Below are 24,152 nucleotides of genomic sequence, written 5' to 3'. Positions count from 1 at the left end.
CGGACCCCTTTGTTGACAGGATGACCGGCCCTCCAGAACCCGTGATGGTCAATGGAGAGATTGAATTTGAGATTGAATCCATACTGGATTGCAGGAGAAGGCGAAACCAGACTCAATTTTTGGTCAAATGGAAGGGGTACGGTCCTGAGGAGAATTCTTGGGAGCCAGAATCTAATATTCACGCTAAAAGACTCATCCGTGCCTTTAAGAACTCCCACCCAAGTAAGATGGCTCGGTTGGGCATCTGGAGGCTGCCCTTTGGGGGGGGGCAGTGTCACGATCGTCCTGGCGTCCCGTTTGCGCACGAGAGACTTACCCACAGAAGCTTGTTGTCAAAGACTCGTCGTGCTCCGTTAACGCGCGTTAGAGCCATCGGACGCACTCACGTCGGCTTGAACGAACGCACGCGTGCACGTGGGGGCACGAACGGGCGCACGGCCGCTCGCGCACGCTGACTCGTCGTGCGACCGTTTGGCGCCCTACGGGCTTCTTAAGGTCCTTGAGCCAGTTCGTTCTTGCTGTCCAGTCTACAGCGTGCTCGGAGATCCTGCTATTCTTTACCCGTGTCTGATACCTTGATTCCTGTTACCCGGCTTGACCTTGACCCTGATCCGTTGCTGCCTGCCTACGACCCCCTGCTTGTCTGACTACGCCTCTGCCTCATCCCTCTTGTACCACATTGACCGCTACCTGCTGACCCGGCCTGCACCCGACTCTGCTGTTTCTACCTACCTGCTTGGGTATCCTGTGACTGCTGTCCCCGCTGACGTTCGTCTGCCAGCCAGTCTACCACTTGTGCCTGGCTACACCAGCCTATTGTCATCAGCTCCATCTACTCGCTGTTGGTGTCCTGCCGCCCATCCGGACCAGCATCTACCTGCCAGGCACTTGTGCCCCCTGAACTTTTGAGCTTCTGTTACCACCTCCAGGGGTTCTTCAGCCAGGGGCTACGAGGGGCCGCTTCCTGCAAACCGGGCTCGTCTACTAGGTACGTGACACAACTCCAGATAATTGAGTTCAGATGTCTCCAGTGAAGGGTCCCTGTAATACTCCATCATACATTGTAGAAAATTGTGCTCTTCCAACCTTGTGGTAAGATTTTGGTGAAGACTCCAGCATGACTGTGCCCCCCGTGTACAAAGCCAACTCCATAAAGACATGGAAGACCAGTTTGGTGTGGAGCAACTCTAGTGTCCTACACAGAGCCCTGATCTCATCCCTACTGAACATCCTTGGAAGGAACTGGAAAGCTGATTGTAAGTCAGGTCTTTTTTTTGGTGCCCACCCCCTAATAACCATTTATATGGTTCACACATCAAGCCCCTTGTTGGGCACCAAATCAAAAAGACCTGGCTCAGCATTCCAGTTCAACCCAAAGGTATTTAGTACGGATGAGTTCAGGGCTCTGTGCAGGAAACTCGAGTTCCCCCACACCAAACTGGTAAAACCATATCTTTATGGAGCTGGCTCCACTCTTTCTGCAAGGCTTCCCATGCCTGAGCTCATCCCTAATGGGTAAAAGGAAAAAAATAGCACAGTGGCTCAGTGGTTAGCACATCTGAGTTTGCAGCACTGGGGTCCCTGGTTCCACTCCTGATCAGGACACTATCTGCATGGAGCTTGCATGTTCTACCTGTGCCTGCATTGGGAAGGTCGATTTCCTCCTGCACTCCAAGGACATGCTGGTGGGTCAAGTGACTCCGGACTATATTGGCTCTAGTATGTGTGAGATAGGGGCCTTAGATTGTAAGCTCCTAGGGACTGTTGTGACTGTAAAGTGACTGCAGTTTATAAATACTTATAATAGTAAACCCTTCAGAGGTCCAGGTAAGGAAGGTTTAAGGGTGAATTTGGGCAATCTCTGGACATTCCTTGAACAGACAGCTGGGCCAGCACTGACATAACGTCACCTCCATCAGGAACAACGAAACAATCTGTTTACACAAAGCGACTTCTCTGAAGACACAACACGTGAATGGATGACATTGCCTCCAAATATTCCCCGCGCCCCTAAACTGCAATATTCTTTCCAGCCGCTGCCGTGCCGTCCTCCCTCCAGATGTCCTTTGATGTCTCGTCTTCCCACCCTGTACTCCACAACACCCCCCCTCCCCTCCCCCCACCACCCTCTGTAAACATTTAAAACGTCTCAACATTTTTCCTTTCAAGATTGTCGTTGTGAAAAAGTTTTCGGCGACCGCAGGAGGAAAATCAAATCAAATCAAATAAAATATTGTAAAATGGGGAACCAAAAAAAAAGGGAAAAAGACGCGATTGGCTGCCAATGTCCTCTTCCCGGAGAATTGGGGGAGGGGCTCCGATCACAGGGAACGGCATTAGGCCTGCGATGAGAGCCGCATGGAGGCAATCATAAACCAGATGTATGGAGGAGGGCGCTGCCAACACATGGATCCATACAGCTGAACTGTGCCTGAACTCTGCCGGAATATTCCATGAAAGTCTGTCCGGGAGGGTCTCCGCTCTCTGGTGGTATGGACGCCTCCGTCATTTCCCAGGCTAGGCCGGGCCACCGGCATTGTACGGACATACCCCATGTGGACGGCAGGCAGGGATGGTGGATACAGGATGCACACAGGAATCCCTAGACATGCCGTGCTCTATGGGGGAGGGGGGTGACAACACTGCTCAGATAGATGGACGGCATGCAGGAACACTGGAATCACTAGACATGCCGAATGACATAACCCTACAATAGTCCTCTATGGGGGGGGGGGTGACAACACTGCTCAGATAGATGGACGGCATGCAGGAACACTGGAATCACTAGACATGCCGTGCTCGATGGGGGAGGGTGATAACACTGCTCAGATAGATGGACGGCATGCAGGAACACTGGAATCACTAGACATGCCGTGCTCGATGGGGGAGGGTGACAACACTGCTCAGATAGATGGACGGCATGCAGGAACACTGGAATCACTAGACATGCCGAATGACGTAACCCTATAATAGTCCTCTATGGGGGGGGGTGACAACACTGCTCAGATAGATGGGCGGCATGCAAGAACACTGGAATCACTAGACATGCCGAATGACGTAACCCTATAATAGTCCTCTATGGGGAAGGGTGACAACACTGCTCAGATAGATGGGCGGCATGCAAGAACACTGGAATCACTAGACATGCCGAATGTTGTACTCTACAAATGGTGCTCTATGGGGAAGGGTGACAACACTGCCCAGATAGATAGACGGAATGCAAGAACACTGGAATCACTAGACATGCCGAATGTTGTACTCTACAAATGGTGCTCTATGGGGGAGGGTGACAACACTGCTCAGATAGATGGACGGCAGACAGGAACACTGGAATCACTAGACATGCCGAATGACATACCCTACAATAGTCCTCTATGGGGAAGGGTGACAACACTGCTCAGATATATGGACGGCAGACAGGAACACTGGAATCACTAGACATGCCGAATGTTGTACTCTACAAATGGTGCTCTATGGGGGAGGGTGACAACACTGCTCAGATAGATGGACGGCAGACAGGAACACTGGAATCACTAGACATGCCGAATGTTGTACTCTACAAATGGTGCTCTATGGGGGAGGGTGACAACACTGCTCAGATAGATGGACGGCAGACAGGAACACTGGAATCACTAGACATGCCGAATGCTGTACTCTACAAATGGTGCTCTATGGGGGAGGGTGACAACACTGCTCAGATAGATGGACGGCATGCAAGAACACTGGAATCACTAGACATGCCGAATGACATACCCTACAATAGTCCTCTATGGGGAAGGGTGACAACACTGCTCAGATAGATGGACGGCATGCAGGGATGATGGATTCAGGTGTGTACACTGGAATCACTAGACATGCCGAATAGGGCCGAAAAAAAAAAAATGATTGATTATGAAAATAATTGTCCACTATTTTCATAACTGATTAATCGGCCAGCCAATTAGTTGGCCTGCATACAGAATGCATTGATCGTTTACATATCAGGAAATACAAAAGCAAAAAAAGCAAAAACGCACAGCAAAAAGCAGTGTAGAAACAGATCAAATGCAAACTGCATAGGTGTGACCTGAGCCTTATGCTGACCACACCGATCAATTTTCAGACAAGAACATTAATACCAAAAATGTTTGTACATTCGCTGAATGAAAGAACGTCGTTTTCTTGCTTTTAACATTCAGTTTTAAAATGAATGTCATTTCTGAATGAAAATCACATCCCTTGTCTGAGAATTCCTTTCACCGAGAAGTTCTCTATTCTGCTGCTTCCAATTGTCCCATCACTGCGGTCGAACGTTCTTAAAATGACATTTTCTTTTTTTTTTAATGAAGGCATTGTGTTTGTATGGCCAACATATCATATATTACACTTCTGTCTGAAGATCTGCAAAACATTATTATTTTTTTTTATTTTAACCGCTTGCTTACCGGCACTTAAACCCCCCTCCTGCCCAGGCCGATTTTCAGCTCTCATCACTTTCACACTTTGAATGACAATTGCGCGGTCATACAACGCTGTACCCAAATGAGATTTTTATAATTTTTTTCACACAAATAGAGCTTTCTTTTGGTGGTATTTTGCAAACAGGTAATTTTTCTCCTTCATTGATATGTGCTGATGAGGCTCCACTGATAGGCACAGATAAGGCGGCACTGATGAGCTCCGATGAGTGGCGCTGATGGGCACAAATAAGGTGGCACTGATAAGCACAGATAAGGTGGCACTGATAAGACGGCAATGATGAGGTGGCACTGATAAAGTGCCACTGATGGACCCTGATGGGTTACACTGATAGGCACAAATAAGGTGGCACTGATGGGTGGCACTGATAAGCACAGATAAGGTGGCACTGATAAGACGGCAATGATGAGGTGGCACTGATAAAGTGCCACTGTTGGACCCTGATGGGTGACACTGATAGGCACAAATAAGGTGGCACTGATAAGCACAGATAAGGTGGCACTGATAAGACGGCAATTATGAGGTGGCACTGATAAAGTGCCACTGTTGGACCCTGATGGGTGACACGGATAGGCACAAATAAGGTGGCACTGATGGGTGGCACTGATAAGCACAGATAAGGTGGCACTGATAAAACGGCAATGATGAGGTGGCACTGATAAAGTGCCACTGTTGGACCCTGATGGGTGACACTGATAGGCACAAATAAGGTGGCACTGATGGGTGGCACTGATAAGCACAGATAAGGTGGCACTGATAAGACGGCAATGATGAGGTGGCACTGATAAAGTGCCACTGATGGACCCTGATGGGTGACACTGATAGGCACAAATAAGGTGGCACTGATGGGTGGCACTGATAAGCACAGATAAGGTGGCACTGATAAGACGGTAATGATGAGGTGGCAATGATGAGGTGGCACTGATAAAGTGCCACTGATGGACCCTGATGGGTGACACTGATAGGCACAAATAAGGTGGCACTGATGGGTGGCACTGATAAGAACAGATAAGGTGGCACTGATAAGACGGCAATGATGAGGTGGCACTGATAAAGTGCCACTGTTGGACCCTGATGGGTGACACTGATAGGCACAAATAAGGTGGCACTGATGGGTGGCACTGATAAGCACAGATAAGGTGGCACTGATAAGACGGCAATGATGAGGTGGCACTGATAAAGTGCCACTGTTGGACCCTGATGGGTGACACTGATAGGCACAAATAAGGTGGCACTGATGGGTGGCACTGATAAGCACAGATAAGGTGGCACTGATAAGACGGCAATGATGAGGTGGCACTGATAAAGTGCCACTGATGGACCCTGATGGGTGACACTGATAGGCACAGATAAAGTGTCACTGATAAGACGGCAATGATGAGGTGGCACTGATGGGTCCTGATAGGTGGCACTTATAGGTAGCACTGATAGATGGTACTAATAGGTGGCACTGATAGGCAGCACTGGTGACGAGGCACTGATTGGTGAGATTGATATTTGGTACTATGGGCACTGATGGGTGGCACTGTGGGCACTGGTAGGTGGCACCGTTTTCACTGATAGCTGCCGGTGATCGCCTTTTTTTTTTTCTCCTCATGCTATCAGCGTGAGGAGAAAAAATAGCTGGTTATTGGCTCTATGTCACGTGATCAGCTGTCATTGGCTGACAGCTGGTCACGTGGTAAGGGGTCAGGATCCACCCCTTACTCTGATCTGTGATCAGCCAAATCTCATAGACTCGCAGATCACAGAGCGTGCAGCACGCACCCTGCAGGGGGCACGCGGGGCACTCGAGCACGGGAGGGTGTCTACTAACGCCCTCCCAGCAAAGTAGGTCCGCGCTGTAGGTGTCATTCGGCTATAGAACAGATGGGAAAGGGTTAAATAAAAAAAATTAGATCTCTGAGTTTGATGATATTTACCAGATTGAGTGGATTAGAGATTTTTTTTTTTCTTCCAAACCACATATAGTTGCTTATTTATATTTACGTCTGCATAGAGATATAGAATAAATTCCATATACACCGGGGGGCGTGGCCAGGACCGGCATGCGAGAGGAAGCGCGTCTCACAGCTCCGCTCCAGCACAGCCAATTGATCCTCTCCCAGCAGTGATCCAGCTTTGACAAACGGCTTTCCAGCTGACTACCAACCGGGCCAACCTCCCGGGCCACTCGCCGGCCCTCTGCACCCGCGGAATGGTGGAAAAAAAAAAGTAGGACTTCTCAGGCCCCGCCATACAAGATGCGCCGCCGCAGCCCTGGCACAGCGCACTCCAAGCAGTGCTGAAAAAGCTAAAGAGGGAGGCAGAAAAAAGACGCAGAAGAACCAGAGTAAACAGTACCCGAGGGATAGGCTGTATTATACCTAAAACTGGACCCGATCGCGGGGTGGGTGGGGCACAGAGTACTCACACGACACACTGGGGCAGTCTGTGTGAGACGCAGCGTGGCATGGAGAGCCTGAGTAACCCGCAGAGCTGCTCCCCTCTTTGTCCACAAATCCCGATACTGATGAACTCGAGCAACTGACTCTGGCTGAAATACTCAGAGCAGTGTATGTGTGCACAACTTCAGTGAATACACTTAAGGAACGGTTTAAGGGCCTAAGAGAAGATGTATCCTTGCTGAGGCAGGATCTTCAAAAGATCCGGGAACGCACGACTGCAGTGGAGAGCAGGGTAAGCTACATTGAAGATAAACTGCCGCCAGTAGCTTGGGAAGCCCATGTTGCCCAAAGACACCAACAACAGAGCTGATGATATGGAAAATCATCTGAGACGCAACAACATAGGCATAGCGGGGCTGCCAGAGAAAACTGAGCGGAGAGACCCAACCTCCTTTGTTGAAGGGTCGCTGATTGAAATATGCGGAAAGGATGCCGTTTCCCCATTGAGAGGGTTCATCGTACACCAGGTCGCCCACCGAGACCCATCCTAGCCCTTCTCCTACCCTACAGGGAAGCAGTGCTGAGAAATGTCCAGGATCAGGCCAATGTCCAGGTAAATTGCATCAAACTGGCCTTTTATCCAGACTTCTCCGATGAAGTGCAGAGACGCCGGGCCAAGTTCTCGAATGTAAAGAGGCGCCTGCAGTCTCTGCAATTACCCTATGTTATGCTGTACCCCGCTAAGCTGAGAGTTGCTGCTAACCTGGCAGGTGCACTTCTTTGAATCAACCCAAGGGGTCGGCCTCATGGCTTGATCAGGCCTTACGCCACGGCAGAGAGGACGAAGAAGGAGATTGAAATGCGTTACACTCCTGCATGCTCAAGCACCCGGCCCCTGCTTGCGCAGAGATCTCTACAAACTCTGTATGGAAAGTACACCTTTTGTTCAAATTTTCCATTTATTTCCTTTTTTCCCTTCACTGGCTTACTTATTTTATACAATAATTTCTGGAAAGGGAAAAATTTAGGTTTTGTTCTGCTGGGAGACATGATATTCCTATGTGAACTTTGAACTATCTTGTGAAGTTGACAACAAAAAATGCGCCTTGAGAAGTAGAGAAAAATCGCTATATGTATTTTTGTTCAAGTTTGGATTAAAGTGGCCTGTCCTGTTGACGGCCTGGGTTATTTTTTTTTTTTATTTTTTATATATCCCCTTCCTTCATGGCAGGATCTTTATGGAGGCTACTCAACCCTGGAACTGCCACTGCGCAAGACTTGGCACACCAGTGCTGTGGTACATATGGTCTATGCTAGCAGCCCTTTGCCAGGGAATTTTTTATTTATTTTTTATTGAAAGCCCGTGGCGTGCAAAACACACTCCAAAAACTTCACCCAGTGCATAAAAAATGTGCACACACATAAAGAGTGACACAAAAAAGTGCAGACGGGTACACAAGTCCTCTAAAATCAGAGGACCTTGTCCTGAATCCCCCGGGGCGTTAGGTTCCTGACAGGGACAAGGACACGTAAAACTTGGTCTTCCTGGCCGAAACCAGTCAGACCCCGTTCTTTGGACGGTCTGCCAAGACAGGCCCATCCAAATACCAGGTGAGGCTCCCCCGAAGGGAGACCCCGACCCTAAGGAAGAGGGTGAACTAAGCCAGAAGGCCATGTCCACCCCCTCCCCAGACTTTCAGGACAGGCCCTAGAACCTGTGACCCTACTCATCACAGCAAACGTGCAAAGTGACAAAACAAGACGTGACAAAACACACACTAAAAATAAATTAAAAGTGGGGAAGAGATAGTGGAGAGGAGAGTAAAAAGGTGGTCGTTGTGTGAAACAACGACCAGGCCCTCCGGCCAGGAATAAAAAATTCCTCTGGTTCCAGCCAAAAGGCCCGGCCCAAGAGGCAGGTGCTAAAAAAGCGTGTTATGGTGCAGTGACCTTGGTGCCCAAAATCTAAGTGACCCTCACTCACAGTGATTCTTAGGCACCCCAGGACTGCCACTCCATAGGCTTTCAAGACCGCCCTGACCCACGGTCCAGACCACAACAGACCCCACCCCAGACAGGAAGGCATGAAGATCAGGAAGCTTGGTGAGAGCCCTTTACCATCAGGCTCCACCGTCGCTCCCGTCACTCCTTCCTAATTACATTCGGGAAGTACTAACCGCTCCTTCCCCCCCATCGTAGGAAGCAACCGGTTTTCCCTCCCGAAAAACTGTTCAGGGCTAGAACTACGCCAATCCAGGCCAGAAGGCCAGGTAGCCGACCCTCTGGATCAGACCAGGCAGCACCCATCCTCACCAGTAGCATCTTTCCAGACGGCTCAGACTTGACCATGCATCGGCCCCAGTTTTCTGTCGGGCGGCACGACGTGGCCCCCACCGAAACCGTCCTTCCGGATGCTAATTACGCCATCGGAGAGAGCGCTGCCCAAACCCTCTCTATTAGGGATGGAATAGCGCCTCCTTTGGCAACTGATAAAAACAGATACTACACTTGATCTTAGCCAAAAGGCCGAGAAGCCCTTTGCCAGGGAATGAACCGGTTGACACTGTTCTCATCCAGTCTGCCCACTAGGGGCTCTTTAGAACTATTCAGACCTGTATATATATATGTCCCGAGAGGAGATTTATGGAGAATATACTGGCCATGTGTTCCTAATTGTGCCCATCTCTAATTGACCCCAATGGCTGAAATACGGGTAATATCTTGGAACGTTAGTGGGTTAGGCTCCCCTCTTAAACACATGATGATTTCTACTTGTTTGAAAAAGTTCCATCTGGCCATCTTATGTTTCCAGGAGACTCACTTAACTGCAAAAACAGATTTGTCTTAAATATTCTTGGGTGGGTAAGGCGTACCACTCCACACACACCTCCTTCACTAGGGGGGTGAGTGTGGTAGTGCATAGCTCTATAGCCTTCCAGGAATTTGATGTATGTATAGATTCCGAGGGGCGCTATATCTTTTTGCACTGTCATACTGGTTCATTGCAATGTATCCTTGCATGCCTTGTATATACATTCCTCCTCCGTTTATGGTGGCGGTGACTCTGCTATCATATTTGGAGGGGAGACTGGATTTGACGTTGCTAATGGTGGGGGGGGACTTTAACTGCTGGCTGAGTCCCTCCATGGACAGGTACCCGGGCTGGGGGGCTTCTGTCTCACTGAGGGGATCTCCATTGCCAAGACTGCTCAATGAGGTGGGTTGGGTGGATATTTGGAGACATAAGAACCCCTTAGACAAACAGTTTTCCGGTTTCTCCAAAACACATGGAACGCTATCCAGAACTGACCTAGCGATAGGTAACTCGGCCATGCTCCCATCCGTCTCGGAGGTTGTATACAAACCCTGCAGTGTGTCGGACCACTCACATCTGGTGATTAGTTTAAAGAGGAAGTAAACTCTCCCACTCTGATGCTTCTTTTCATTTAGTCCATTATAATAAGTAATTGTCAAACTATACACTGTATCCAGCCCAAATCGCATATTACTTACTGTAAAGTAAAGAAACTTTAAAAAACTTGTATCCAGGGGTTAGGCAGCGCCATCTTAAGTATTGGTTTCTGAGTCCGCAGTAGAGTGTATTTCCGCCCTTACATTGAGCACTTCCTGTGTCACGTCACATTCGGCTACCCATCACATTTTGCTGCCTGCTGGAGTGCGCATGCTCGACGCCACCACATACGTTCCAACACTGTTGTAAGATGACTTTGCTCGCCATGCTGTGGGCACGGCCTCGCTTTGCTTGGCATAATTATAATCTAACTCTATGTCCACTTGGATGGTGGGACTTGAACCTGGACTCAGGGGTGTGACCACAAAATTCTGCGCAGGCGCAGCTCACCACAGTGTTGGACAGCATATGGTGGTGTCGCGCATGCGCAGTCCAGAGGGTAGTCAAATGTGACTTGACACCTGCACTGTTAACCAAGCCTCCTTCTCAATCCAACGTTTCCATGGCAACCCTGCTTGCCTGCTCATAGCTGACTTGTTTTATTTCATAGTATTTACTTGTGCCGATTATCTAGTGTTTGCCTATGTCAGTCTTATCAGCTTCAGCTGATAAGATTGCAGTAATGCTGTCCGATGCCCAGGTTTACACTGTATGTGAGGTCACATGGGGTGTAGGAGGAAGCTCTGAGTGATTATGCAGTCTTGTGGGATTTCAGTGTTGTGCCATAGGAAGTCCTGATAATAAACAGACAAGCACACAGAGTGTGCTGTAAATCAGGGGAGATCTGGGCATGCTCAGTGACTTCATTCTAAAAGAACAAAAAGGATTACAACAATACTAAGCAAGTAAGGAGATATCTACAAGTAGTGTTTATTAGGGTTTTTTATGCTGATTTACATGGGACAAAGTTGTGGGAAGAGTCTACAACCACTTTAATTGTGTCCCCACTGTCCAGGCTGTCTAGTGCTCAGGCTCCTTGCCGCATGCTCAGGAAGTGACGTCATCGTGCAACAAACAATGTATATAGTACTATTTATTTTCTACTGAGGGGATGGAGCGGAGCATGCAAGAATTTTTTGCTAGTCGGGATTCTGCTGACTCCCCCTTAGTGCCATGGGAAGCCTTCAAAGCCTATTTGAGGGGACTCCTTATCACTGAAATTATCAAAGTTAAGCGAAGTTCATCTGGCATGAGGGAGGAGCTGGAGAATCAGGTGGATGTATTGGAGGAATGGTATGTACCGGACCCTACCAACTCGGCCAGGGAGGCCTGGCAGTCAGCTCAATCAGCTTATGAGTGGCTGCTGTCCTCCATGGCGGTTCTTCTCCAAACTGGCATTCTTTGAGGAGGGGGAGTGCACGGGGCGCCTTCTGGCCAGGACTGCTAATTCCCAGCAGCACTCCCCTGCTGTTGGAGCTATTAGAACACAAGAGGGCAAACTGCTGCACTCCCCGGATCAATATTTGCAGGAACTAGCGGGTTTCTATGAAAACCTGTATCTTCCCACCGGTGAGAAGACCCCAGAAGATCTAACAGGGTATTTGCAAGGCATTAAAGAGGAAGTAAACCCTGATGAGTTTACTTCCTCTTTGATTCCCTGCAAAGGTAAAGCATAATGGACTACTATGCATCGCATCGCATTGCATCGCATAGTAGTCCATTATGTGTCACTTACCTGACACAGGAGCCAGCGAAGTCACCGCTGTCCCCTGTAGTCCAGCGCATCCATCTTCTCGGTGGGTCTCGCCGCTCCGCCGCTGTCATTCGGCAAAGCCACGATGACGTCACTCCGGCGCATGCGCACGGGAGCCGAGACGCGCGGCATATCGCCGTTGACGGCAGCATGCTCAGTGCGCCTGCACACCGCTGTCTACGACAAATCTTTCGGTAAATATCTCCTAAATCGTGTAGGTTTAGGAGATATTTATTGGACCTACAGGTGAGCTTTATTTTAGGCTTACCTGTAGGTCAAAGTGTGTTGTAGGGGTTTACAACCACTTTAACTTCCCGCAGCTCACAGGTGACCAGAGCAGGGCCCTGGACGCTCCGCTCACTTTGGAGGAGCTGCAGATGACACTTGCGGAATTCCCCAACTGTAAGGCCTCTGGGGCGGACGGGTTGCCCATGGAAATTTACAAGCAGTATGCGGGTATCCTTTTAGCTAAATTACTGGGAGTGTTTAATGTGGCTAGGGAGCGACGGGTCTTACCACCGTCTATGGCCACAGCCAACATTCTGTTAATAGTAAAACCTGGCAAGGGCCCTGTAGATCCTGGGTCATACATATCCCTGCTACAGAGCGACATGAGCCAAAATACTGGCACTTAGATTGAATGGGGTCATTACGTCTGTTGTGCACCCAGACCAGGCCGGATTCATGCCCAACAATCCCATGGCGGTGAACCTAAGGAGACTCTTAACCACTTTCAGCCCCCGGACCATTTTGTTGGTCAAAGACCAGACCACTTTTTGCGATTCGGCACTGCGTCGCTTTAACTGACAATTGCGCGGTCGTGCGATGCGGCTCCCAAACAAAGTTGGCGTCCTTTTTTTCCCCACAAATAGAGATTTCTTTTGGTGGTATTTGATCACCTCTGCGTTTTTTATTTTTTGCAATATAAACAAAAATAGAGCGACGATTTTGAAAAAAACGCATCATTTTTTACTTTTTGTTATAATAAATATCCCCCAAAAATAAATAAAAAACATTTTTTTCCCTCAGTTTAGGCCGATACGTATTCTTCTACATAATTTTGGTAAAAAAAAAATCGCAATAAGCGATTATTGATTGGTTTGCGCAAAAGTTATAGCGTTTACAAAATAGGGGATAGTTTTATGGCATTTTTATTAATAATTATTTTTTTACTAGTAATGGCGGCGATCAGCGATTTTTATTGTGACTGCGACATGACGGCGGACACATCGGACATTTTTGACACATTTTTGGGACCATTGTCATTTATACAGCAATCACTGCTATACAAATGCACTGATTGCTGTGTAAATGACACTGGCAGTGAAGGGTTAACCAGTGGGTGGCAGTGTAGGGGTTAAGTGTTCCTAGGGGTGTGTTACTAACTGTGGGGGGCTGGGCTTTAATTTAGTGAACACTGATCTCTACTCCAATCACATGGAGCAGAGATCAGCGTTACTAGTTGCTAGGCAGAACGGGGAAATACTGTTTACAACGGCATTCCTCCGTTCAGCCGCCCACGTGAGACGATCGTGGGTATGCCCGCGGCGATTGAGCCCGCGGGACCTGCGACCGGACTCACGGGGGTCCCGACCGCCATGGCAGGGCGGCAATAAAGATTGGATGTACCTGTACGCCAATATGCCTGCCCGTGCCATTCTGCTGACGTACATCGGCGTGCGCTGGTCGGGAACCGGTTAAACATGCAATCCCCGGCAGATAACGTAGGGCAGAGGGCACTGCCCTCACTGGGTACCAGGCCTTTCATAGCATTGAGTGGGAGCATCTGTGCGAGGTTCTCCAGGGGTTCGGATTTGGGGAAACACATTTCACGGGTCCGCTTACTTTATTGCTGATGGCAGAATACAAATAATCCTGCGCACAAGTGAGCCAACCAGGTGGGATAGAGTTGGTAGTGGACAATGCCTCAGGCCTTGCTGCCCCCTTGAGGATAGGGGTATCCTGGCAGTCAAAAGAGAAATGGAAAAAAAGAGGGCGCCCCAACCTTGTGCATTATCCTTAGATAGATTTTATTTAAAAGAGCAAATTAAAAACTACTCACAAACATGTGAAAGAAAACCGCAATATAAATAGCCTTCAGATGATGGCAATCGGTCTCACGACAACAGACTCCAGATGGGTAAGAAAGTATTGCCAATGCCACAGGGCATTTTTTTTTTTTTTTTTTTTGGAGTAGCCCATGTTAACCCGTTCCTTCCTCCATAGACTCCAGATGGTATCGGAGAAGATTTTAAAGTGGTTGTAAACCCTTACAAACCACTTTGACCTACAGGTAAGGCCTAGATTAAGGCCTAGATTAAGGCTTACTTGTAGGTCCAAGAAATATCTCCTAAACCTATACGGTTTAGGAGATATTTGTCAAAAGACAGCCACCGCCATCTACGGCGCATGAGCCGTAGACAGCGGTGCGCAGGCGCACTGAGCGAGCCGCTGTTAATGGCGATATGCCGCGAGTGGCGGCTCCCGTGCGCATGCGCGGGAGTGACCTCATCGTGGCTCCGTCAAATGACAGCGCCGGAGCAGCGAGACCCACGGAGAAGATGGATGCGCCGGACTACAGGGGACAGCGGTGACATCGCTGGCTCCTGTGTCAGGTAAGTGACACATAATGGGCTACTATGTGATGCGATGCGATGCGATGCATAGTAGTCCATTATGCTTTACCTTTGCAGGGAATCAAAGAGGAAGTAACACTCATCATGGTTTACTTCCTCTTTAAGGGTCACTGCCGGCTGACGCGTTTCGAAGGGATACGTTATTCCTCAGAGCCCTCAGACAGCTATTCGGGCATCGGGTAGTAGGTCTCATACTTTTGCCTTGGGTAGGGGCACAAGACAAGGGTGTCCCGCTGTCACCCTTGCTCTTTGCTCTAGCCTTCGAACCCATGGCAATTAAAATCAGAGACCACTCGGGTATTTTTCCGGCTTCCGTTATGGAGACAGACAGGAAAAAGTGATGCTCTACAATGATTCTGCTTGGAGATGTTGAAGATTCCCTTAAAGAAGCTATGTCCACTAGAAGTCGACCGATATATCGGCCAATATATTTTTTTTTTATTAATCGGCATTAGCCGATTGACTTCTGTAATAAAAGTCAATGCAAGTTGCCTGAGTCTTCAGTGAAGCGACTTGTCTCCTCTCTGGGCAGTCTGCCAAGAAAAGAGCAAAGAGATACAATGTTTACACTTCTGAATGGACTGAGCTCAGTGTGTAGAGTTCTCAGTTTAACCAATTAAAGAGGAAGTAAACCCTGATGAGTGTTACTTCCTCTTTCATTCCCTGCAAAGGTAAAGCATAATGGACTACTATGCATCGCATCGCATCTCATCGCATCACATAGTAGTCCATTATGTGTCACTTACCTGACAAAGGAGCCAGTGAAGTCACCGCTGTCCCCTGTAGTCCGGCGCATCCATCTTCTCGGTGGGGTCTCGCAGCTCCGCCGCTGTCATTCGGCGAAGCCGCGATGACGTCACTCCCGCGCATGCGCACGGGAGCCGACACGCGAGGCAGCTCCGCAGTTGAAAATGCCGCGCTCAGTGCACCTGCGCGCCGCTGTCTACGGCGAATGCGCCGTAGACAGCGGTGCCTGTCTTCGGGCAAATATCTCCTAAACCGTATAGGTTTAGGAGATATTTCTTGGACCTACAGGTAAGCCTTAATCTAGGCCTTAATCTAGGCTTACCTGTAGGTCAAAGTGTGTTGTAAGGGTTTACAACCACTTTAAAGACTAAATCTTTTCTCACACTTGTGGCTTACAAGTAAAAGTCCTGTATTTTCTGCTAGAAAATCACTTAGAACCCCCAAAAATTATACATATTTTTTTTTAGCAGAGACCCTAGGGAATAAAATAGCGGTTGTTGCAATATTTTATGTCACACGGTATTTGCGCAGAGGTCTTTCAAACGCAATTTTTTTGGGGGAAAAAAAGACACTAATAATTAAAAAAAAATAAAAATAAAAATGAAACAGTAAAGTTCGCCCATTTTTTTCGGCCAAAAGTTTTGAGTACCTGTTTTTGTGTATTTAATATTTAATATATATTTTTATTTATTTTTTGTTTTAATCTAAATCATACATACAAGTGAACTGATTGGAGGTTTGTTTTGTTTAATAAATGTCTAAATGTAAGAAATTTTCTGTATCACTTATGCAGGCTGCTTTCACACTGGAGCGGGGAGGCGTTGACAGTAAAATGGTGCTAGTTTTAGCGGCACTTTACCGTGTAATTTTAGCGGCGCTATTCGGCTGCTAGCGGGGCACATATAACCCAGCTAGCGGCCGAGGAAGGGGTTGAATGCGCCCGTGAAGCGCCGCTAGCCCAATCACATTGCATGCCCTTCGGCAAGGGGTGCCCGTTTATTTCAATGGGCAGGAGTGGTGGGGGAGGGGTATACACCACTCCAAACGGGCTGCTTGCAGGACTTTATTTTTAACATCCTGCCAGCGCATCGCCTCGGTGTGACAGCACTCGGGGCTTCCACACAGACTGCGGGGGAGCCGCTTTGCAGGCGCTATTTTTAGCCCAAAAGCGCCTGAAAAACGCCCCAGTGTGAAAGGCGTCTGTTAGATTTTATGAGATGGGGGGGGGGGGGGGGGAAATAATTCAAATCGGCCTAACATATCAGCATCGGCCAGAGAAAAACCCATATCGGTCGACCTCTAATGTCCACCATAACGGAATTTGGTAGATATTCAGGGCTCAAGATTAACTGGACAAAATCCTCCCTAATGTTCATTGACGCGGAGGGGGAGGGGGTACACTCCAACTAAATTATACAACACAGAAGGTTATTATCTGGATTAATCTAAAAAATCGTCTAACTAATCGATTATGCGTTTTTTGGCTTGATGCAGCCTAAACATCTAGCTATCCCGGCAGTGTTTGCCGCCCCCCCCCCCCTCCCCGTAGGAGATATAGGTAAGCAGTGGTGCTCTGAATAGGGGAGACGCATGTACGTAAGCCTTTTATTGAATGTAAATGATTGTGTATATACCTTGAAGCAATATAATTTGTCTAATTGTTTGTGTCTTTCGATAGAAGGCATTGCATCTTGCGAGTGACCAGCATCCCCTGAGGAAGCCTGTCATATGGGCGAAACATGTTGGGAAGAGTATCATCTTTTGCTGTGTAGCTAATGTTGTAATTGACTGCATTTGCTTTTGTTATATCTCCTTCTTGTTCCGTGTTTTTTTTATATTGGAATTCTTATTTTAGTCTTTCAAAATAAAAGAATTATTTTATACATTATATTTGATATTTTCTTTATCGATTCGCACCTACAAAGTCCTCATTTTATCCATTGATAAATTATCTAATTTTGGTGCTAAAAAACGTATTGGTGTGTTCGTGTTCATAAAAAAAGGTTGAAAATGATCGTTAGTTGCAGCCCTAATGCCGAATGTTGTACCCTACAAACGATGCTCTATGGGGGAGGGTGACGGATATGCAGTTCTGCGGGTGCCATGGCATTGCCCCGCCTCCTAACACCCCGTTATACAGCCTCCCCACAACAGATGAATTAAAGGCAACACGTTGATTTTGGGTTTGATTTTGAGTAATGGTGGGTTATAACCTCTTTTAGGTGTAGACTAGGGAGATTTCCCTGGACTTCCTGTCCCATAGGTAAAACAGGAAGTGAAAGGAAATCCCTCCAAAATGGGGTGATCTCTAAACTAGTGTCCCCATTGGAAGACTTCCCCTCTATTCCTGTTCTGGTGACAACCAAACTTAGGATTTACTTTCACTCTCAGTGAGAATGGTCTCCAGGACCAATAGGAGAGAGGGTGACACCAATAAAACCCCCGACAGAGGGTCTAATCCGTCTCCACTCCATCCAAAAAGAATTTAGTTTTTCCTATAGTTATACTTCCTGCCTGAGCCTATAGACTGAGGACAGCGGGACATTCACCATTCCGGTTGGACATCATGTGACATCCTCCTGGGAATGCATCTCTCGCACGTCCCACGAGCCGCGCTGCAGTGCAATCTGACACCCGCTGTGTCCACCAGTCACAGTGGGTGACTGATCAGTGTACCAGCCGCTGCCGGTATCATGTGATTGCTGTGACCAATCACAGATGATCAAATGACAGTTGCACACAATAGATGACTTCCATTCATTGTGTACTATTGTGCTGATCTCTGTGATTGGTCACAGTGATCACATGGTACAGGCGGGGCCAACCACAGCTAGTAAACACTTAATGAATCGATTTCATTCAGTAAAATGGCTGCTTCTATGAAATTCACTGGTGGAAAAAATCATAATTTGTAAAAAAGAAAAAAAAATCCTGATCACTTCCCCATAATAGTACAATGTTACTATGGTGACACTGTATTGCTCTGGTCACAGCGTGCTAAAAAATAATAGTGAAAATAAAAAAAAATTGTACTGGGGGTGGGGTAATTTGGGGGGTATTTGTACTAGGGGGTCATTCGGGGGGGGGGATTTGTACTGAATGAATGAAATACTTGTATAGCGCACAATGCGAACTGAATCGCCTCTAGGGGGTCATTTGTACTGGGGGGTATTTGTACTGAGGGGGGGGTCATTTGGGGGGTAATTTTTGGGAGTATTTGTACTAGGGGGTCATTTGTACTAGGGAGACATTTGGGGGGTATTTGTACTAGGGGGGGGTCATCTGGGGGGTATTTGTACTAGGGGGGGTCATCTGGGGGTATTTGTACTAGGGGGGTCATTTGGGGGGTATTTGTACTTGGGGGTCATTTGGGGGGGTATTTGGGGGGTATTTGTACTTGGGGGTCATTTGGGGGGTATTTTTACTAGGGGGTAATTCGGGGGGTATTTGTACTTGGGGGTCATTTGGGGGGGGATTTGTACGGGGGGCAATTTGGGGGGGATTTGTACTAGGGGGATAATTTGGGGGGTATTTTTACTAGGGGGGCATTTGGGGGGGGGATTTGTACTGGGGGGGTCATTTGGGGGGATTTGTACTGGAGGGTCATTTGGGGGTTATCTGTACTGGGGGGGTCATTTGGGGGGTATTTGTATGGGAATTTGTACTAGAGGGTCAGGGGTTTGTGCTCGGAATTGAAGGGGTTAACAGTCACATCCGGCGGTGCTGAATCCCAGCTCTCGTGCCTCACCCTCCCTATGCCAGTGGGATGATCCACAGCATGTGGTGGGAGGAGCCGGTGTCTGACACACCAGGAAGTGTCAGTTGGGTGCAGTGGGTGGAGAGGGGAAGGATTAGAACCCCTGTTGGGTCTTTATTTCTGTCCGAGACTCTTTTATGGAGATGTTCCCACACTTCCTGTTATGGTAACAATGTTTCCAGCAGACAGGAAGTTGGGGGACACAGGGCCCAGCCATTGCCTCTACAGGAGGGAATCTTTAGGATTTAAATGTTTTCATGTGGTTAAAAAAAAAATGCATTTACAAACGCGTTGGACTGTTATTAGAACAATATAGTCATAAAATATAAAAAAAAACAGGCCAACAGAACACCCTCAATCGTCATACAAGACAAGATACATTTCCACATTCTATATTCCACCAAACATCAGGGATACCAAAAGATCCTGTACAGCACAAGACCTTCATCCTGTGGATAACCCAACGCGTTTCCCAAGGATTCTTCCTCAGGGGGTGGAGTGAATACCTAAAATACACCCACCACTGCTTTATTAGGTACACCTGTTCAACTGCTGGGTATCACACACTGCCAATCAGCCAATCACATGGCGGCAACTCAATGCATTTGGGCATCTAGACGTGGTGAAGACGACTTGCTGAAGTTCAAACCGAGCATCGGAATAGGGAAGAAAGGGGATTGAAGTGACTTTGAAAGTGGCATGGTGGTTGGTGGCAGACGGGCCGGTTATTTCTGGGATTTTCACACACAACCATCTCAGGTTTACAGAGAATGGTGAGAAAAAGAAAAATATCCAGTGAGCGGCAGTTGTGTGGAGGAAAATGCCTTGTTGATGTCAGAGAATGAGCAGACTGGTTCCAGATGATAGAAAGGCAACAGTAACTCCAATAACCCAAAGAGAAGAGCCCTTAGCCCCCTGCTCAGAGGAGAGGCAGTCCTCGGCCCCCTGCTCAGAGGAGAGGCAGTCCTCGGCCCCCTGCTCAGAGGAGAGGCAGTCCTCGGCCCCCTGCTCAGAGGAGAGGCAGTCCTCGGCCCCCTGCTCAGAGGAGAGGCAGTCCTCGGCCCCCTGCTCAGAGGAGAGGCAGTCCTCGGCCCCCTGCTCAGAGGAGAGGCAGTCCTCGGCCCCCTGCTCAGAGGAGAGGCAGTCCTCGGCCCCCTGCTCAGAGGAGAGGCAGTCCTCGGCCCCCTGCTCAGAGGAGAGGCAGTCCTCGGCCCCCCGCTCAGAGGAGAGGCAGTCCTCGGCCCCCCGCTCAGAGGAGAGGCAGTCCTCGGCCCCCCGCTCAGAGGAGAGGCAGTCCTCGGCCCCCCGCTCAGAGGAGAGGCAGTCCTCGGCCCCCCGCTCAGAGGAGAGGCAGTCCTCGGCCCCCCGCTCAGAGGAGAGGCAGTCCTCGGCCCCCCGCTCAGAGGAGAGGCAGTCCTCGGCCCCCCGCTCAGAGAAGAGGAAGCCCTTAGCCCCCTGCTCAGAGGAGAGGCAGTCCTCGGCCCCCTGCTCAGAGGAGAGGCAGTCCTCGGCCCCCTGCTCAGAGGAGAGGCAGTCCTCGGCCCCCCGCTCAGAGGAGAGGCAGTCCTCGGCCCCCCGCTCAGAGGAGAGGCAGTCCTCGGCCCCCCGCTCAGAGGAGAGGCAGTCCTCGGCCCCCCGCTCAGAGGAGAGGCAGTCCTCGGCCCCCCGCTCAGAGGAGAGGCAGTCCTCGGCCCCCCGCTCAGAGGAGAGGCAGTCCTCGGCCCCCCGTTTAGAGGAGAGGCAGTCCTCGGCCCCCCGCTCAGAGGAGAGGCAGTCCTCGGCCCCCTGCTCAGAGGAGAGGCAGTCCTCGGCCCCCTGCTCAGAGGAGAGGCAGTCCTCGGCCCCCTGCTCAGAGGAGAGGCAGTCCTCGGCCCCCTGCTCAGAGGAGAGGCAGTCCTTCGGCCCCCTGCTCAGAGGAGAGGCAGTCCTTCGGCCCCCTGGTCAGAGGAGAGGCAGTCCTCGGCCCCCTGGTCAGAGGAGAGGCAGTCCTCGGCCCCCTGGTCAGAGGAGAGGCAGTCCTCGGCCCCCTGGTCAGAGGAGAGGCAGTCCTCGGCCCCCTGGTCAGAGGAGAGGCAGTCCTCGGCCCCCTGGTCAGAGGAGAGGCAGTCCTCGGCCCCCTGGTCAGAGGAGAGGCAGTCCTCGGCCCCCTGGTCAGAGGAGAGGCAGTCCTCGGCCCCCTGCTCAGAGGAGAGGCAGTCCTCGGCCCCCTGCTCAGAGGAGAGGCAGTCCTCGGCCCCCTGCTCAGAGGAGAGGCAGTCCTCGGCCCCCTGCTCAGAGGAGAGGCAGTCCTCGGCCCCCTGCTCAGAGGAGAGGCAGTCCTCGGCCCCCTGCTCAGAGGAGAGGCAGTCCTCGGCCCCCTGCTCAGAGAAGAGGTAAACCTCGGCCCCCTGCTCAGAGGAGAGGCAGTCCGAGGCCCCCTGCTCAGAGGAGAGGCAGTCCGAGGCCCCCTGGTCAGAGGAGAGGCAGTCCGAGGCCCCCTGGTCAGAGGAGAGGCAGTCCGAGGCCCCCTGCTCAGAGGAGAGGCAGTCCGAGGCCCCCTGCTCAGAGGAGAGGCAGTCCGAGGCCCCCTGCTCAGAGGAGAGGCAGTCCGAGACCTCCTGCTCCTATTTCTCTACAGAAGGACAGCACAATCTCTGTCCAGGCAACATCCAGGGTTATCATTTACTTCCTGGGCCAAGAAGCCAGCTCAGAGGTGACGCAATCATGAAAATCCTGGTGCCTGAGCAGTTCCTAGCTGTATTCACAAATGTCTGCCACAGATCAGCCCCTGCTGCAGCCTCTCACGTTGTGTCTTGCTACAAAGGTGCAATGTACAGTCTGATCACTGGAAGAAGACATAATAAGAAAAATGCTTTCTCCTGCCTGCAGCAGACTGATGACATCATCTCAGCCTAGGCAAAGTCATTGACTGGAGCCCAAGGATGGCTGATTATTGATAAAAGGTGGACCTTTTCAGAGAAATGACAATGCTGCTGTATGATGTGCCGGGCCTGGGATTTATTCATTCAGACTTGTTTGGTTACTGACAGGTCCACTTTCATTTCTCTGAAGATTCCTATAATAATAACCAGGGCTGGAAAGAAGAAAACTCAGTGAGGCACGAGGCATGGGGGGGCCCGATGAACTGACGGGTCAGTGTTGGCTCCACGCAGGTCACTTCAAAGCTGATCCTACATAAATGATGCCTCCGCTAACAAGGCGGGCATTCTCCCCGACTCAGATCAGCGTCTGCCCAGCCATTCCACATGTCAGGTCTTCTTGCGTCCCACAATATTGTCATTGTGAAGAATGCAAATTGTACCAAATGTGACATCAGCCGAGGACGCCAGACACAGCGCTAATTCCCCGCTGACAATAAACACAACACAGAGAGGGCGGGCATCAAAGAGAGCGCACACAGCAAGGCCATTGTCGCCCCCTGAACCCTGCCACCAACGCCATTCAAAGACCGCCACAAAAAAGACCAGGCGCTTCAAAGACCAAGAGGAAGAGTGAGGACTTCATTAATCCTCCCTCTTATCTGTCATGACACTAATGGGCCCGGCACACTACAAAGGAGAACTCCGCACACAAGACACACTACAAAGGGGAACTCCGCACACAACCAGAAACAGTACAACTAATACAAACATCTTAAAAAAGGAGAACTCCACACAGGACTGCACTGCTCTACTAATCCAGCTAATACAAATAATCCCAAGGATTCCATGGCAGCACTTTCCCAACATGGACCTCAGTCCTCCCTCAGTGGATGCTGGGTGACAGCTAAAAAAGAACTCCTACTTTCCATGTCACCATCCTGTCCCCTTCATAATGCAAATTCTCTTTTCTTCTCATCTACTGTATGTGACATCCCCAATCTGCGGGACGTTCCCAATCTACGAGACATTCCCAATCTGCGGGACGTCCCCAATCTAAGAGACATCCCCAATCTGCGGGACGTTCCCAATCTACGAGACATTCCCAATCTGCGGGACGTCCCCAATCTAAGAGACATCCCCAATCTGTGGGACGTCACCAATCTACGAGACATCCCCAATCTGTGGGACGTCCCCAATCTACGAGACGTCCCCAATCTACGAGACGTCCCCAATCTACGAGACGTCCCCAATCTACGAGACGTCCCCAATCTACGAGACGTCCCCAATCTACGAGACGTCCCCAATCTACGAGACATCCCCAATCTGCGGGACGTCCCCAATCTGCGGGACGTTCCCAATCTACGAGACATCCCCAATCTGTGGGACGTCCCCAATCAACGAGACATCCCCAATCTGTGGGACGTCCCCAATCAACGAGACATCCCCAATCTGTGGGACGTCCCCAATCTACGAGACGTCCCCAATCTACGAGACGTCCCCAATCTACGAGACGTCCCCAATCTACGAGACGTCCCCAATCTACGAGACGTCCCCAATCTACGAGACGTCCCCAATCTACGAGACGTCCCCAATCTACGAGACGTCCCCAATCTACGAGACGTCCCCAATCTACGAGACGTCCCCAATCTACGAGACGTCCCCAATCTGCGGGACGTCCCCAATCTGTGGGATTTCCCCAATCTACATGACATCCCTAATCTAAGTCATGCCACCAATCTACGTGACATCCCCAAACTGAGCAACATCCCCAATCTACGGGACGTCCCCAATCTGCGGGACGTCCCCAATCTGCGGGACGTCCCCAATCTACATGACATCCCTAATCCAAGTCATGCCACCAATCTACGTGACATCCCCAAACTGAGCAATATCCCCAATCGATGTGACGTCCCCAATTTATGTCATGTCCCCAATCTATGTGACGTCCCCAATTTATGTCATGTCCCCAATCTATGTGACGTCCCCAATTTATGTGACATCCCCAATCTATGTGACGTCCCCAATTTATGTGACATCCCCAATTTATGTCATGTCCCCAATCTACGTCAAGTCCACAATCTACATGATTTCTCAAATCTGTGTGATGTTCCTATTCAAAGTGAGGTCCCCTATCTACGTGA

The 24,152-nt window shown here is 49.7% G+C and overlaps 1 protein-coding gene and 1 pseudogene across 2 annotated transcripts in view; both read right to left on the bottom strand.

Moving 5' to 3' along the window:
• Positions 1–24,152, bottom strand: part of CEP112 (centrosomal protein 112) — a 441,731-nt gene that overhangs the window by 364,490 nt on the left and 53,089 nt on the right. The window lies entirely within an intron of this gene.
• Positions 9,255–9,383, bottom strand: LOC143937556 (U2 spliceosomal RNA; annotated as a pseudogene).

Source organism: Lithobates pipiens, unplaced genomic scaffold (genome assembly GCF_037356315.1).
Source record: "Lithobates pipiens isolate NorthernLeopardFrog02 unplaced genomic scaffold, aLitPip1_a1.2 Scaffold_28, whole genome shotgun sequence".
NCBI lineage: Eukaryota > Metazoa > Chordata > Amphibia > Anura > Ranidae > Lithobates > Lithobates pipiens.
Note: the sequence above shows the minus strand (reverse complement) of the source record. Positions and strands in the feature narration are given on the sequence as shown.